We start from the raw sequence: 12,957 nt of genomic DNA on the forward strand, positions 1-12,957 counted from the left end.
ACTTATCGGCCTTGTTCTTCCACCTCGTTCTAGAGGCAATGTCCCTCCATCGTCAAGGTATCACTTCTCTTCAAATTTTTCCCCTTTTCCATCAGTCTCTCTTCCTAACTCCATATTTCAAAGATGATTTCAGGCACCTTTCTCATCCACAGGGCATTCACAAAAATCCTGATGGACCCTCATTGGTCCCCAGAACTCTATAAAAAAATTTCCTTCCTTGATCCAGGTGCAGTGGCTCACGTCTGTAATCCCAGCACTCTGGGAGGCTGAGGTGGGTAGATTGCCTGAGTTCATGGGTTCGAGACCAGCTTGAGCAAGAACAAGACTCTGTCTCTAAAAATGGCCAGGCATTCTGGCAGGCTCCTGTAGTCCCAGCTACTTGGGAGGCTGAGGCAAAAGAATTGCTTGAGCCCAGGAGTTTGAGGCTGCTGTGATCTATGACATCATGGCAATCTACCGAGGGCAACAAAGTGAAACACCATCTCAAAAAAAAAAAAAACAAAAAAATGTTCTTCCTTGAGAAGCAGAAGGGACAGTCGTCCAGGACAGGACTAGAGGGCCAGTAGCCAATGGGCAGCCCACAGAATCTCTTCTTCAGGAATGCGTTTTTGGTAAACACTGTGTCTGAATGTGCCCATATGTTGCTTCTAAGGTCAACAAAAGTGTATAAAGCTTTTCAAATTTCTCCAAAATACGTGCCATGAAATTGACTTAATAAAAGGATCAACAACAGTAGCAAGCAAGGTACAAAGCCAAACCAGGCATGGACACATCTGTTTAAAGGCAGTTGATATAAATCCACATGTGTCAATTATCAAAATGTACTGCTTTCTAGATAGTCTTGAAGATGTCACTCTTATTTTTAAAAAAGCAATTTATACAGTGTAACATTTTCATATATATGATATGTAGTTGCTGTTAATATAGGCAGATTAGGGCACTGCCAGGATGATTTGAGGAGGAGGGGAGTGAAGAGTATTAAGAGATTTTAAGCTGGGCATGGTGGCAGGTGCCTACCATCACAGCTACTTAAGAAGCTGAGGCATGAAGATCACTTGAGGCCAGGAGGTCAAGGCTGCAACACAGTGTCACCATACCTGTAAATAGCCACTGCAGCCCAGGCAACATAGTGAGACTCCCTCTGCTCTAAAAAATAAAAATAAAATACTTTTGTAAGAAAGAGATTTTTATACTCATTATAAATATTTTTAAACTATGGTGCTGAGATCTAAAAGATTATAAAACATAAAATGAGGTCAGGTAGTGAATTAAAAGTCTGGATAATTCTTCAATCATATGCCTAGCACTTTTTCAGAAAATTTGCTGAAATCATTGACTCCTCCCAGCATTCGCGTCACCATTCGGCAATGCAGCAAAAGCTGCATTTTGTCTTCCTTGGTTAGTGAAGATGCCTAAAAAGGAAGTTAAAAGATGATTCATACCTGGAAAGGAGTTTGAGGCAGAGCTAGTTGCTAAATTTTGCATTGATAGCACATCATTAAGAGCTCCATCTCCAGGAAAAGGCAAACCCAGGTTCAAATTCCAGCTCTGTCACTTACTATTTAGGGAAGCTTCTTACTGTCTAGGCCTCAGTTTCTCTATCTGTGGAATGAAGATATGTCATAGACTGCAAAATGGGCCCCACTGTTCACCATTCTGTATATTCATGCTTTTTACATGCCATTTTTCAGTGCTCTGGGAAGGGATGAAGCACATTAATCATCTAGCAACCTTCTTAGGCTCAGCCAAACAGGCAGGTTGCAAGCTGAAGGCTGAAATGGATTTAGGCAATTAGGCTAGTTCAGAGCTTGTGAGCAGAGCTTGGCAATGGCCAAGAGAACGTAACCAGCCCCTCCAACTAGAAATGAGACACACACAGAGGACCTAACGTGTCCCATTCATCCCAACCAAGACCAGGCTGATCAGTCTTCTGCGAGCCGAACTCCACCAGTCACGAGCCAGCATCACCAACAGGCAGATCTCTTTAACCAGCGATGCCAGGTAGGTAACCAATAAGCAGTGTTTGCGGTATACAACTGAGGTTTTACAAGTTTTTCTTTTGTCATGCACCATTGCCATGACAGTAGATAACTGATCCATGGCAGTATTATCTATCATACGTGCACCAATTTAAGTGGGAAAATGTATGTAAACATAGCACAGTTCCTAATGGTAATAATAACAATGAAAATACATGCTGTTCTTTTGAAGAAACAATTCCAGAATATGCCAAAGAATTGGAAATTCATCTGGGGCTCCTGAACAAGACCTGTCTCATTGATCGTTTTTACAAAAGCATGCACTTTCACTTCCAGTTTTTTTAAAGGACCAATATAATGGTCCACTGTATATATTAAGCTTATAAATATCCTGGAACCTGTTCTTATGACTAAAACAATTCTTTTCCTTCTATAAGATTTACTTTGTTAAAACAGAAAAAGAAGTCACAGGCATGCACGCACACCAAGAGTAAAGGAAGATTCCAACTCGCAGCCCCCTGAATAAACCCAAGTTACAAAGTCATGGGGTTGCATTCCAGTAGAGGGATGGACAGGGAACGACAGTCACCACCATGGCCTTTGTTCTTTTCCTATTTGGGTAAATGTCTTGACATAGGTTAGTGTGATGGTTAAGAAATGTGAGCTCTGGAGTTTAAATTCTGGTCCTGCCCCTCACTGGCTCTGGGATCTTGCACAAGTGAAACTCCATAAACCCCTATTACCTCACTCCTTAAGTGGGAATAAGAACCTCCTAAGGTTGCGGCAAGGATCACATAAAATTATAGCTGCAAAGTCCTTAGAGCTGTGCCCAGCACACAATAAACAGCTAATAAATATCAGCTATTACTAGTTATGCGAAAAGACGAGTCTGCGTTCTGTCAGCTCCATTTCTAGCAAAGCTAGATGAACCTAAGCCAGGTGAACATAATAGGCCTTGGATTACTCTATGCCCGTCCGAAGCAGAGACTAAAAACTGAATCTCAGATTTCAGATTCTAATGTGAGGAAAAGCCACACTCACGAGGATAGGAGGCAGGGAGTTGGGAGAAATGCCAAGAGTGATATTTCTCAGCTACCTCGAAGCCTTCCTACCAGCCTTACAAGAGAGTCCAAAGAGACCTTCAGCTTTCCCCACAGTTCTGCCCATTAGCACAGAGACAAATCAAAGGACCTTTAACTGACCGAGCAATAGCGTGAAGCCAATCTTGTTGTTTTTCTTTCTCTTTTTTCTATTTCTTTTCTGAATCCAGCGAACTTAACCACCACAGCCATAGACTACCCTGAATGCTGCTGTCCTACCCGGCTAGGGCGATCAGGAGAGAAGTGAAAAGTATTTTATCCTCTCCTTCATGGAGACACTTTCTTGCTCCTTACCTCTCTTCTTTCCGATCCTCCTGAGGGCAAAGGGATGGTTATTTCATCTGGTCAGGGTCTTAATAAATGCCTCTTGGTTGTGCCCCCCACCCCGCCCCAGAAGCTGCTGAAACAGACCAGGACATGAATTACATTAACCCCAGTGCCAAAATCAGCCCCAATTCTCTTTTTCATCTTAAATCCTGCTCAGCTCTGCTTCCCAACCATCTGGGGGGAACAATGAGCACCAGATGAAAATATGGCCCAAATAATATGCCAGCACTATAAAATTCTTGAGATTTACTCCCACCTTATAAAAGCTAACAACACAAACTTTCTCCCATTATCAATTCAATCTGTTGCTCCCACAGAGAAATCTTAGCACAAAGTTCTGCCCTACCCTATTTCATTTCACTGGCTTAGTGACAGGCAGAAGAGAATGTATTTGGGGATCTGGGTGGAATCTGGGACCCTTTCTCAGCAGCTGCACCGTGGGCCATCTGCCAATATAATTGGAGGACAGACCGAGCACCTCCAAAGTTTGAGTATTTCAACCCTACAACTCTCATTTCCGTCTTTTCTAAAATACCTAAGGGTCATCAGAACACGTGAGACTACATAGCACCAGCCTCAATCCCACAAAATTCAGAAGCACAAGTTCCCAGTGACTACCGTAAACATTCATTTCTATCTGAAGGCAGTTCCCAAGCAAAAGATAGCTGTCCCAGGGCCCAACCCATGCGTTCCTCTAGTTGTTGATGGCAAGTGCCAGCTACGGAGCATTGTAAAGATTCGGTGTTATCCAGGTCTGCAAGATACCAAAAAGGAGAAAGTCCTTGTCCTTCAGATTTCAGGATGTCAGTGAATTAGTGCCAACTGTTAGAATTCCTTCCCTGGGAAGTCAAGTTCACAGGAGAGAGAAAGCCTGGACGAATTGTGCCATGTGCTTCTAGCTATGCTTTGCCTACACAACTCAGTTTATATGCACAATTAAAATGGCAAAATAAAGATGAAGGATGTTTTATTGCCCTCACTCCTAACTAACTCTGCGGCTGCCATGTGAAGAGATAGAGCCATCAGTATTTGAATTGAAATGTTAAAATAATAATAAAGCCTATAGTCTCCTAAGGTTAGTTTATAATAAAAATAACTTCTTGATCCTGGAAAACTTATCTGGTTTCTTTCTTCCTTTCATTCTCAACTTAATGACTGAAGTTATTATTTCCATGGTGGTCTCCAAACCACACTTGGTTTCTATGTAGATTGGCACGTCACCTCCAACAAGTTCACCAGCTGCCTTTTCCTCTCAAGAGAAAATAATTAAAATATTAATGCAGCCTCTGGACTAATCTAGCAGAAGAGTTATATAAATCTCTGTACGACACAGCACTTACTGTTAAATATGTAACTCATCCTCCCTTTTATTCTTTATGTGTCTACAGGAAAGTTAGCTCCCAGCAAAGCAGATATAAAAATTTTACTTCTCCACCTTTCTACTGCTTGTTCTTCCTGACTGCCCAAAACCGAATGTGAAAAATTGCAAACCCAAATCCAAAATGCAAGTGTCTGATGAGCGGAACGGAGCTGGAGGAAGTACCTGGGAGCCTCTAAGTCATGCTGCCCTGGCTGGCCGGCTGTCTCACAGTTGTGACTTTTGAACAAGCACCAAGAGACAGAGGGCCTCGGGAGACAGAGGCTCAGGACTCTGCCACAGCATCCTCACGGTAGGGAGGACAGCTCACCCGAAACCACCCAGAACTGCAAACCATCATTCAGTGTTTACGGAAACTGCCTCTGGGCCTAGCATTGGGCTCAATCCTTGCTTTTGAGGATCTTACAATCGAATTACTGTAATTAGAGACCAATTGAGTATTAAACGATGTGACACTAAGTAGGAGTTTGAGGAAAACAATCATTGTGGGCTGGAGAAGTAGGGAAAGGGTTCTTAGAGACCGTGGGACTTTGACAGAGAAGAATAACACGATACCTCAGGCTAACAGAGTTGATCGAGGTGCTGAGGATAAAAGAAGGCTGGGTGACACTCGGGCTTACCCAAAGGGAAGGGTCGTGCTGGGCTGCTCTTGGCATCCTGCCAGGGCAAGTCATCACTAAGAATGGGGTTCCTCTCAGGTCAAGAGCAAATGTAATCTTTCCTGAAAGTGTTCAGCATTTGAATCACAGTGGTGACACTGCTGATATAAAAACCAGACGTCTTTAACTTTTTCAGGCCTCCAATAGAGAAATGTTATCAACAGAAATGACTTTCTACCAATGCCAGCATGGGATAGTTTATGAGCCAGAAGGACTTTCTTTTTCCTTTTTTTGAGACAGAATCTCACTCTGCGTGCCCTGGCCTCAGCCTAGCTCACAGCGACCTCAAACTTCTGGGTTAAGCAATCCTCCTGCCTCAGCCTTCAGAGCAGCTGGGACTACAGGCACCCACCACCATGCCTGGCTAATTTTTTTATTTTTAGTAGAGATGTGGTCTTACTTTGCTTGTACTGGTCTCAAACTCCTGAGCTCAAGCAATTCACCCGTCTTAGCCTCCCAGAGCACTAGGATTACAGCTTGAGCCACATGCCTGTCCTGAAAGCACTTTCATGTGAAGTCAGTATTACCAATGGAGTGGCAAAAATAGGTCTTCTCCAAAGGACGCTAACTGCCAAGAGGTAACTGGTAACACCTTCCAGGGTTAGGATTAGACCCGTCAGGCAGCAGGGTTCTATCTGTTCCATTACCTTTCAAAAGTCATACTATAGGTTTCAAAGTAATTCATGGCAATAGTAATACTTGTTAAATTGTTGTCCCTTAATTACTAACTTTGCACTCATGTGGATGTTTGATTGAAATTTGCACACCGCATGACAAAATTGTCTCCGGAGATAATCAAAATCTGAACAGGTGGGTAGAGGCTCAAGCATTGTCAACATGGCAGCCTTGATTTTTCAAAAGAAAAAGTCGAGGCCCATTTTCTCCCTCACATTTATCTAAATTGCTAACTTGATTAATTAGTACAGTAGGTTAATTGTGAAATCTTATATCAAGGTAATTATTATCTAAAACTGATAATATACCGCAATTTCTCTCTTTTTTTTAAGTGGAGAAAGAATAAGCTCATTTCATTCCAAGTATCATTTCCAGATCAAGTTTTCCATAAGGTAGAGTTAAATTGTTAAATTCAGAGTTTCTGCACAATTCTCCCTCACTCCAGCCCAGGAATGGCCAGCAGGCAGCAGCAGGTCCAAGAAGAGCGCCTTCTGCGGGCATCGGAAGACAAACCCTAAGGAGGTGCAGTGTCCACTGAGCACTCTGCTGAAGGTAAGCCAGGCCCCTTTTCTCTAAGTTTAAAGCCTCTGATGTGAAACTGGGATCTGTCGCTCACTGCCACAATACTCTGTGGCTATACCATTAGTTTCTAGTTATGGGCACGGGCTGTGAGTTCCTGCCTGCATACTTATCCACTACCCTCATCTGGACTCTTCCAGACGAGCCACTCAGCACTTTCCAGTAAACACACCTGTGGTGTGCACTGTGGACACACACCCATGGGTGTTCCCAGGATCATGCACAAGAACGCATGGCTGAATGTTAAATGAAAGGGTACAGAGAAAGGCCTAAATCTACTCAAAGGTATGCTTTTAATTAAAAAATAATAATTCATAAACGTTGGCATTTTGTTGAGATTTAAAAAATGAATTGAGAGACTTTGCAGAGTTGCAACAGCATGTTGAGAATGGCTGCCTTAGACACTAAGCTGCCTCAGTCATTCAGTGTCAGGTCACACAGGTCACCTAATTGACCTGACTGGCTGCTGCCCCGAAAGTGAACCAAGGCCCATGACTATACCCAGGGAGGATTAAAAGCATAGAGCTGGGGCCAGCCTGCCTGAATGCAATCCCAGCCTCACACTGTGTGCTCCTCAGTGGAGCTGTCACAATTCTCCTCCTGAGGTAGATGATGGATTATATTACCTGCTGCCTTGAAGCTGGGGCTGGCCACACGACTTGCTCTGATTAGTTCCTGCGGGAGCGAACGTGATCTGTCACTTCTGGGCAGAAGTCAGTAAATCCTCCTTACTCTGAGTGTGGTCTGAAGTCCAGCAGTACACGTGTCCCCTGGAAAGCTGGTAGAAACGCAGCATCACAGGCCTCTGGACCTCCTGAGTCAGAGTGTGTGTTAGTTTATTAAGCTCCCCAGGGGATTCATATGCAGTCAAGTTGTGAAGCCCTGCCCTAAAATACGTTGGTCACTATGAAAGTTTTGAGACAGACTGTATTATGGTCCATTATTTCACTTCCAACAAACACAGGCGACAGTGTCGCTTATTATTCAACAGTGCAAATGTCAACTTGCTCGGCATACCAGTGTCACATACAGAGCATCGGTCACCACATTCCCTTCTCCAGCTGCCATGGCTGATGTGCCGGGGGTGGGGTTGCCTGTAGCTTGAGTCCTAGCCTGACCTGGGGTAGATGAGCAGTGAAGCTGGGGGAATCAGCTTTTGTCCTGCGCCACTGAGACTTGAGGTTGTTATGTTGGCCTTACTAGATTTATTCTGATTGACACAATCACTTGGAACTCGGTAGACCTGGGTGAGTTACTTAATCTCTTGGTGCCTCAGTTTCCCTGATGGAAAACAGAAATAATAACTGTGCTTTATGTAGCCATAAAAAAAGATGGAAACTTCACATCTTTCATGTTTCCCTGGATGGAGCTGGAACATATTCTTCTTAGTAAAGTATCTCAAGAATGGAAGAAAATGTATCCAATGTACTCAGTACTACTATGAAATCAATATATAACCACCTGCACATTCATACGAATGGTAACACATAACTATAGCCCAGAAAGTAGAAGGGGAGAGAGACGGGAGGGGAGGGGGAGGAGGGAGGGGGGAGGGTATTTGGGGGGACCTCATCTAATGTGCATGATGCAATGGTACATGTCAAAACTATTAAGAAAAGAATATAATTGTGATGGATGTGTTAATGAGTGCAATGTAAGCATTTCACATTGTATATCCAATCAGTACACTGAACCCCATAAATGTATTCATGTACATAGTTATGATTTAATAGAAACAAAAAACATTGAAAAAAATAAATAGGCCTTATGCAAAAAAACAACAACAACAGTGTTTTCTCAGGGCTTATTATGAGGATAAGCAAGGTGACACAGGAAGGGTAACAGGTGACTTATCTACAGCGCACAGTGTAGATGTCATCCTATGTAGGGATTAGCATCTATGACGGACGCATTCCCTCCCCACGGCTCCTGCCGGATGACGTGTCCCTCCTTCCCTTGGTAACTGGAACTTTGTTCCTGCCAATAGCTGACCCAAACCAAGAGTTACACATGGAAAGAATGAAAAATTGACCCTCCTCAGAAAGCAGGGGAATCTTTGTCATGACCCCTGAGCACAGCGTCTCCCGTCCGATGACCCCAGGATCACATAGTGCCCCTCCACTCTCACTCCCCTGCACATCCTGCCTTCCCTACCATGACGTCCAGAACGCAGGCTCAGAATGTGTAGGTCACACATACTCAGGTTCCCTCCTACCTCCATGCTAGGTTAGAAAAAACTAAACACCTTGTGTTTATTTTTTTATTGTCTTCTCTCCACACTCATGTGATTCTAGCACCAACGGATGACCAAGCCTTTTGCAGGGAAGATTGGGGACAGCACCATGATGAGGACAGTAGGAAGTGGGTTGCTGATTAAGTCCTGGGGTTTGTTCTTGTTTTGTCTTGTTTGAGACAGAATCGCATTCTGTTGCCCTGGGTAGAACGTCATGGCATCATCACTCACAACCACCTCAAACTCCTGGGTTCAAGCAATCCTCTTGCCTCAGCCTCCCAAGTAGCTGGGACTACAGGCACCTGCCACAACACCCAGCTAGTTTTTATATTTTTAGTAGAGATGGGGTCTCGCTTTGCTCAGGCTGGTCTCCCAGAGTGCTAGGATTAGATTACAGGTGTGAGCCACTGCACCTGGCCTTAAATCTTAGTTTTTAAAAAGATCTAATAGATTTCTGACTACAGTAACTGTTCTTAAAGATAATAACTACTTGATGTTTTTAATGTGCTGATCATAAATGAAATGTACCATTCATCCTAAACCCAAATAAAATGGTAAATTATCTTTTTTTCTTGCCACTTTCTTAAAATATATATATATATGTATATAAAGAAATAAAATTGTCTTAGCCATAATGAGTATTTTGGCGTCTTAGACCTCTCCTTCATATTTATAAACCAACTTAAAAAAAATCATGGCACTGAAGCAATTAGCAATGAGCTATACAAGGAGCCACATTTGAACAAGCACGTGGGATATCCAACCTTGTTTTACCTTCTCTAGAGCAGAGGGGAGCTAAGATTTTATTAAAGGTCCAGACACTAAGTATTTTAGGCTTTTTGAGCCACGTTTTGTCACCACTACATAACTTTGACACTGTAGCGCAAAAACTGCCACAACATAGAAACAAATGGGTGTGGCTGTGATCCAATAAAACTTTATTTATGAACACTGAACTCTTCATTTTCATACAAGGCTCACAGGTCACTAAATACCCTTCTTTTTGTCAACCGTTGGGAATTGTAAAAATCATTTATAACTCATAAGTAGTTAAAACACGGGCAGCAAGTGGGCTGGATTGGTTATTGGGCCATTATTTTGTGGACTCCTGCTCTGGAGTCTCAAGTTCATGCTTCAACTTTTTAAAAAAAGGAATTATTCTAACACTTGTTTAAGAAGGTAAGGAAGACTTCACTCATGACCTTAGTGGCAGGTGTGAAGACTGTCACAATAGGAGAGATTGAGATGAACTCCAAATATAAGAATAAATGGGGGATAACCAATGGGGGAGGAGGGGTCAGTGGGAGGAGCATCAGTGAGAAGAGACATCAGGACTCTGGCTGAAGGCAGGCCAAGGACTCAGACATCAATGGCGAGGGATGGGAGACTGCGCCAGGGATTCTGTCTAGATTGATTGAGCAGGATTCTTGCTAAAACTGGGCTACGTAGATGTAGCAAAAATGGGGGCCCAGGGCAAGGTCCAGTTGAGAATTTTGGACCAGGGGAGAGCTTCTGTCAAACTCCACCACAAACCCTCCCTAATAGTCAAGCATATGCAGTGTTTAGCCCACTAGCCACTTAAAATCAGAGGAGAAATAATCTCACGAGCCTGTTTTTATTAGCTTAATCTGAAAATATGTTAATATCCTAAAGATGTCAAACTTTCAGCAGTACTTATACCATCTTACCCATAAAAATACCGTCACCCATCACTCCTCTCCTCACTACACAAAATTAGCAGTTTACGAAGTAAGGAAATAGTTGGCAGGTGTCTTAGCAGATGAAATCAATGTAGGCGCATTCCTCTGCCAAGAGGCAGAGAAACCAATTCCTGATGCCCCCTGTACCTGGGGCTATTCAAGGCCAGTTGATGCCAAATGATTGGAAGGACAACCTTTGCCTTCATCAGAGGTTTTCAACAGGGAACCTACACTACTTTTTAAAAAATTAAAATGACTTTTTTAAAAGAGCCTCGGCTTCTGCTATTTTTACTGACACTCATTTTGAAAGTAGCAGTGCTTAAAACATTTTAAGTCTAGATGTCTCTATGGAAACCTAAGAGAACTCATACTTTATGGCCAAATGATTACCTACCCCCAGCTCTGCACCCCAGTCGGCCGCCACAGGCCACCTGCAACGTCAGAAGCAGCTTAGACCCTTGTTCCCCAAACTCCATCGATCAAACATCATGAAATCTACATAATTACTACTTCAGACAGAACCTATTTCTGAGGATTTCTTTTAATTTTTATTAAGACACTGCTACTTAAAATATTCTTATTTAGAAAAAAGAATTTTGTGAATTTTGGCAGATACAGTAAAAGAGGAGGAAAGCGATCAAATAATTTAACAGCTGCTTTGAACTTTGTATCACGAGGTTTCCTCCCCTCCTTTCCATCAGTGTCAAATACATTTTCTTTTAAAAATTTAACAGTTCCTCTTACAATGGACTGCTTATTTATCACAACAGAGAACAAAAAGTAATTACATAGTTAGTAAACAGGACAACACCTTGACCAGATGACCAAAATTAATATCACTAGTGGGGACAGAAGGGGTTATGTGCCTCCAATGTGATATCCTGAGAGGAACAGCACGCAGATTGCATACCTGAATCTAATCCTAAGAAAATACCAAATAAATTCAAAATGAGAGCCATGCTATTATTAAAAAAAGAACAAAGAAAAAGGGGGAGTTGAAAATACTATTATTAAAAAATGTCATTATCTTAAAAGACAACGAAAGCCTATTGAAATATTCTGTATTAAAAGAAAGCTAAAGATAAAAAACAACAAAACTCAACAACTGACCTCGAATGATCTAGTATTTTAGGGCAGTGGGGGAAAGTCTCTAAAGGTCATTACTGAGCCAGCTGACAAAACTGAAATACAAATGGCAGATTAGCTAAAAAGTAATGTGAAATTTACTGGTGTAAATAATAGCACTATGATTACATAACAGCATATCCTATGCTTGTGAAATAAGGAAGCATTCTGGGTAAAAGGCCATGATATATGATGTATATAACTTTCCAAATAAAAAGTTTAAAGAAAAATTAACAGTTCTTGCCCACACTGGCGTTCTTGGCTATTTATTTTCTCTCCATGATATTCCAAATACAACACAGGAAGAGATGCCTGTGCCAAGTAACAAGAAAGAGCAAAGGATATTTTAACACAATCTTTTATCGGTGATTGAAGCCTGCCAAAGCATTACATACCACCCATTCTCAGCAGTTTGTTAATAGACCAGCAAACACTGGTTAACTCCAAAAGCTTAGATGTAATCATTTCCCCCTAACTTCTCTAAAAAGGGCAGTGATTCTAAGTCCTTTTTCTATTCCACAACTTCCAGAATTATTTCACACACAAAACAAGTTCCTGAGCTGGTATCTTGGACAGGCCCTATCAGCATTCATCAACTGAATTCAAGCTTTTGAACTGGGAAGATTTAATATTTTAAGCCATATTTACATAGCTGGAGGTTATGGTACTCAGGAAGCAGGATCGCCTCATTGGATGTCCACGATTCCTCACCACCACTTTGAAACTAACATCAGAATTCAGTGGAGTTAGTGTCTGGGACACTCACAGTGGTCCCACATCGGTGCTGGAGGGGCCGACCTCCAGTGTGCAATGCAAGGAACCGGACATAAGTCTAAATATTTAGGACAGACTTTTCTAAAAGCTATTCACTGGAGAGAGAAGGTGGTGAGCCAAAATTAAATTGTTCAGCCATGCTCAGGAATCAGAAATACTACTTACCCATTCTCCAAAAGACAACAAAGACAAAACATGAGACATTGCTAAGTCTTTTCTACCTTTTCCTGTTTATTGTTTTGTTTTCTCGATTCTTTTAGCAGTGACCATCTGTCAGCTAAAATACCCACATACTCTTTTTGGCTTTGACTTTTTCTCCTAGATAGTCTTGTTATTCATTTTCCCCCAGATTTCAGTCAAGAATTTTATTTAACAAATGTTTACCAAGAACTGAGTGGACATAGACCCTGAGCCAGGTTTGCTGGGTG

The sequence above is a fragment of the Nycticebus coucang genome, chromosome 5, assembly GCF_027406575.1.
Source record: "Nycticebus coucang isolate mNycCou1 chromosome 5, mNycCou1.pri, whole genome shotgun sequence".
In the NCBI taxonomy this organism is placed as follows: Eukaryota; Metazoa; Chordata; class Mammalia; order Primates; family Lorisidae; genus Nycticebus; species Nycticebus coucang.